We start from the raw sequence: 5540 nt of genomic DNA, 5'->3' as shown, positions 1-5540 counted from the left end.
TGAAAAGATGATATGTAATAAAAGAGAAAAGCACTTTTTGCCCTGATAAATTCCTACTATAAATGAGCTGGGACAAGTGGTATGAGTCAAGACAGTATGAAGTTTAATTTATCCTGAAAACATTTGGGTTACTTTGTAAAACTACTCTTAGTTTGGTAAAAATACATACTTATGTAAATAAGGCTCAGCATTACAGTGTATTAGCCAGTAAAATCTCTTAATTGGTTGGCATAGGTCTCTTACAGGTTTCTGTTCAGCCCTTTGACCTCCATGAAAAGGCACTCTGCTGAGTCATATCAAACTCCTGTAAGCAGCTAAAACCGGTAAAAGTTTAAGTTGAGATCAATGTACCAACTTTGTACAAGTGTGAATGTTTTGCTATTGGTGTATGCATCTAATTGGGTCCTTACATGTCAGAGAAACTGCAGGGCCATTCTTCCCTGCTTTTTTAAGTCATTGGCAAGTCTCCCTTTCAATTCAAAAGGAATAGAACAAGATCTTGAAAAAATAAAACCACAAAATTATATATTCTTTGCCAAAAGATGCTACCTCATAAGGCCCAATTCTGACTTCAGCCATCTCATCAATTTCTATCAGAAAAGGCTTTGAGGACAGGAAAGATATTTTATGCTTCAGATGCAAGAGAGAAAACTGGGGCAGCAGTGACTGTGCCATAGAGCTGAGGGAATAATTCAGTGTTAATAATTTATTTGTTGAACATAGCTTCCTTTCTTCCTTTTTGAACAGTTGTGAAAAAGACACTTCCTTTCAGCTGTGAGATGCAATGGCACACTGGGTCACCCAAGGTGAGCAAGAGGCCGTAATACACCTGCACCTATGTAGCCTGTCTCTTTGCTGGAGTTCTTGAGCACAAATCTTTGTATTATGACCCACCTCTTGTTCTACAGCCACTTGTATTTGCTGATTTGTGACCCAACCGAACTCACAGGCTTACAGGCCTTGGTCTGGGAATTCACAAAGCAAGAATCAACAGCATGAATCTTATACATACTACATACTGCACAGCTCTGAACAGCCAACTGAAATTGGTATAAAGATTCATAATATAATAATACTATTTATTTATTCATTAACATTAGCAAAATTCTGTCTGCAAATATACTTGGTAATAGTGTAGCAAGCATTTTACTGCACATACCTAATAACAGGAGAGAGTGAAGATAAATTTGATTTTTGTTGTTTATTATTTACCTATCGTAACAGAAATAGGTCTTTTGTTTGTTGCACTTTATCGTCTATGTGAATACAAGTCTTGCCTCAAAAGTCTGGCTCCATAATTTTCCCATTCTAAAAATATTTCTGCCCATGTTTGGTCATATTATAAGACCATTTTGACTATGCACTAAGCTACTGTCATGGTTTAAGGCCAGTCGGTAACACAGAACCACGCAGCCACTGGCTCACTCTTCCCCTTCTTTCCTGTCCTGGCTCCCAGAGAGATGGGGAGGAGAATCGAAAGAATGTAACTCCCACAGGTTGAGATAAGAACAGTCCAGTAACTAAGGTATAACACAAATCACTACTGCTACCACCAATAGTAATGATAGGGGAAATAACAAAGGGAGAGAATACAATTGCTCACCACCCACCGACCAATACCCAGCCCAAACAGAGCAGTGATCTCCCCTTCTGGGTAACTGCCCCCAGTTTATGTAGTGGGCATGACGTGCTGTGGTATGGAATACCCCTTTTGCTAGGCTGGGTCAGGTGTCCTGTCTTTGCTTCCTCCCAGCTTCCCCTCCTCCCTGGCAGAGCATGAGACTCAGAAAGTCCTTGATCAAAGTAAACGTTACTGAGCAATAACTAAAACCACTGATGTTATCAGCATTGTTCTAAGGCTAAAGTCAAAACCACAGCACTGCACCATCTACTAAGAAGAAGAAAAGTGCCTTTTACAGCTGAACCCAGGACAGTTACAAATGCACATAATGTTTGTAATAACAGATTATATATTTGATGATGAAGATGTTTGACTATAATTGGAAAAGAAGAGCAGTACATTACAGGTAAAGTATTGCAGCTAGCATATAAGCAGCAGTCATATTTACTTTTTTGTTCTCTGCAGGGCAGAGCAGAACTAGTAGTTTATCGTTCATTTTCAATAATTGCATATTAGAACTCCAAGTATGACTTCCACTGGTATCACCCTCTATTCAGTAACAAAACATATTTTAAGCAGACTCTCAGTAAATTAATTTCTTAGAATATTCTTGCAAAGTGAGTACAAAATGAGTTAGAATAATGCCATGGAAAATCCAATGTTTCATTTAAATAAATATGTGCAGATTTCACCTCTCATTATCTGCTTAGCTATACTCATCTAGAAAAGGGAGCTTGTAAGTATACTTTTTTGTGTTCATCAAAACCTGAAAACCTAGTTTAGATTTTCTTAAGGGCTGGAAGTCTTCCTGGAAAAAGAATGGGAAGAGAAACATAAAAACCTGACCTCTCTGAGGCTGTGTAAATGAGTACTTAACCCGGAGATATACATATACAAATTATATATATATGCACATGAATAGGTATATTGTGTATGAAAATGTACACCAACTGAAGCAATAATAGAATTTTCCTTTAAAGACCTGTACCAACCACCCATTCTTAACAATTATTTTTGATTTTTTCTTTTTTTTTTTTTTTGAGGGGCATAGTTATAGAATGGCTGCAGTGAAGACAAAACTATTGTTCAAGGCTTTTAAATATAAAGACACAATAAGGTCACAGCAAACTCCCTCCCAGAGCATTACAAAACTAAGACAATGTCAAGTGTTTATAGTAATATTATTCATACTGTTGTGTAGGCAATGAAGCTCAGTAAAGCAACAACAAGAGGTTCAAATAAGAGTTTCACGTTTCATTTCATCATTGAGGTTATTTGTTTCATCCTCAGATTATATCTGCATACTGATGTGCCTGACGACTCAGAATCCCAAATAGAATGAACAATGTCTCTGATTGCCATTTCATCCTTAGGGCAACTAGTGTGAACACCATTAGACAACAGTTCTTGTTACTCATAAAAGGGAGTTTGAATATGCAATTAAACAAACTAGGTAAGAATTTTTATTTCATGAAGGTAGTCCTTTTTCAATGACTTCAGACTGTCAGAAGATAAGCAAGTATCTTTCACATAACATTATTTGATAGTTTTCCACAAAGTGGGTGCGTGGTATTGTTTCTTCCTAATACATATAAAAAAAAGGAAAATGAGAACACAGCTATATTTACTCAAGGCCTGCAGAAACTAAGAGAAGGGGAGGTACATTTCCCCACTAATTACGTTGCCATGAATGCAAAATCAGAGGTGCATGTTTTTAATCCAAGGCAAGTTGGGTTTAGAAGAAGCTATGGAATACATTTTACACCATCAAAGAAAGCACAGGAGAAGGCTTTATAAATCCTGTGAAAACAGCAAAACATTTGCAGTTCCTTCCATTTTTTCTTTTGAAAGCTGTCAGATATACTTTATAATAAAAGAGATTCTAGGTGATGGCATTAACCCGAACTTCTGAGTGGTCTATCTTTCTTTATACTCACATCTAGGGCACTTACCTACCCCAACAGGGAACCCTTCCCATTTCTCTCACTCTCCATTCTCTCCTGTGGGCTTCTTTGCCTTGAAGTCCATTTTGCCCTCCTTTTCCTCCTCAGGACTCTCTCCCTACTCACTCCCAATTATCCATGAAAAAGTGATCTGGGCAGGAACTTTACTGACAAGATTTCCAGCATCTTTTCTGCAACTGTTGGGTACAAAGTAAAGAGACAAGCCTCACTCTTGAAAATCGGGAGTGTCTTCCGTCTTTTCCTTTTCAGGTACTTCAGCTGGTGACAGACTCTTCACATCACCAGTGGCAGCCTTCACCAGACAAATGAACCACTCATCTGTGTGGACTGCCCACCTGAAAACAAGGAAAACTGATCTCGACAGGGCAAAAGACTATCTTATCACAATCTACTGCAATTATCTGCCAGGTGTCAACATCAGGGACCTCCAGAAAGCTCCTTAGTTGCTTTGCAGTTGTTACTTGACTATAAATGTGGCAAATTGCTGGGCAGCTATAGGATCTTAAATCTGAGCATAAAATAAATCATAGCCACATCGCACCAATTTTGCCCAAAAGTCTGGGGAGACATGCACTATGTCACCTTTAGAATAATCTTTATCTCTTGCTGTGATAAAGCAGGGGTCTTTTTAATGTCTTATTGCAATAGATTTTGCACTCATAAAGTATGATTATTTTCATTTTTTATGACATTTTAAATTCTACTAATCACAAATTGTTCCTATTCAACAAATAATGTTATCTTTTATTGGTAATAAAACTTAAAAACTTTTGTCTTTTTGTTACTTTTTTTGAACCAGTATCATTGGTGGTTTCATTAATTTCAGCAAATAAGTTATAGATGAGCTGGTTTTGCTGACTATATTTGCAGCAGCAAAGCATAAAGCGTTTCAGGCTTTTCAAAAGCAGAGTCTTTTCCACTGTTTCTCATTTGGAGACTGGTGTTTTAAAAAGTGATCAGATAGATATATAGATATCAAAACACTCTTTTTTTTTTTAAATTTTGTGACTTCCACACAAGAATTTCTGTGCACTAGAAAATTAACAGACTTTATACAGATTTTTGTCATTTGGCATCTGCAAAACATGCAAAGTACCATATACCTAAACTGTACAGCTGTTACAGCTGTTACATTCACAGAAGATTGTCTCTATAATGAAGAAATACAATATATCCAAATAAGCAATATATGTGTGTGCATATATCATATGTGTGGATATATATATACACTCATATAAAGTAGCTATTCTGCAGCTGATGTGCTTTGCAGAATGTGACAGTTCTCTTGGTGAAATTAAAAGCACATCACACTTTGCCTTCTCAGCTGTTGTATGCTACCTAGTTTGGGGTTTGGCACTGTCTAGGTATGCAGTCACAGATGGAAAGTCAGTATGTGCAACATGCTTTTCACCTGCCATGAAATGCTGAACTCCCTGTGTTATTTTGTATAAACACTTTGCAATTAATTTAGTTCTCACTCAGGCTTTTCCAAAATAACTCAGTAAAATGCTTAAGATCTTAAAATACTATCTTAGAATAAATTCTTAAGTTTTAGATAGTTAAACTTAGGTGAGATGTACCCCACTTTGCAACGTGCCTTTAGAGAGCCTCTACAGCTTTCTTCATGTTCTCTCCAATTCATACTAGCACTTCATGTTGTTAAGAGCCTTCATTACAAACCTGCAGTGACCTGCAATGCCATCCGAAGAATTACCTTTTGCTTACTTAACTCATAGAATTGTTAATATTTGTACATGACAAATACCTAAAGATTCATTGGACAATAATACAGTTCATGCACAACACACAAGATTAAATAAAATTAGGATTTCCTATTGCCACTAGTAATAAAAGCTGCTCTTTGGAGTTCATATTAGTAAACCTGTTTGGGTGTTTTTTTGTCATGTGTGTTTTCCTAAACAATAAATAAGGAAATCTTTCAATATTTTCTCTTA

General features: G+C 36.7%; 1 long non-coding RNA gene across 1 annotated transcript; it reads left to right on the top strand.

Moving 5' to 3' along the window:
• Positions 1 to 243: 243 nt before the first annotated feature.
• Positions 244 to 4230, top strand: LOC133276624 (uncharacterized). Its single transcript, XR_009745932.1, has 3 exons — positions 244 to 306; positions 748 to 1049; positions 3835 to 4230. It is a non-coding gene; the product is annotated as an uncharacterized LOC133276624 (long non-coding RNA).
• The last annotated feature ends 1310 nt before the right edge of the window (positions 4231 to 5540 follow it).

This window comes from Pezoporus flaviventris, unplaced genomic scaffold (assembly GCF_033815535.1).
Source record: "Pezoporus flaviventris isolate CSIRO_AGI_PZ_B2104156 unplaced genomic scaffold, CSIRO_AGI_Pfla_v1 ptg000045l, whole genome shotgun sequence".
NCBI classification, from domain to species: Eukaryota; Metazoa; Chordata; class Aves; order Psittaciformes; family Psittacidae; genus Pezoporus; species Pezoporus flaviventris.
The sequence above is the reverse complement of the archived record's forward strand: the minus strand, read 5'-3'. Positions and strand labels throughout refer to the sequence as shown.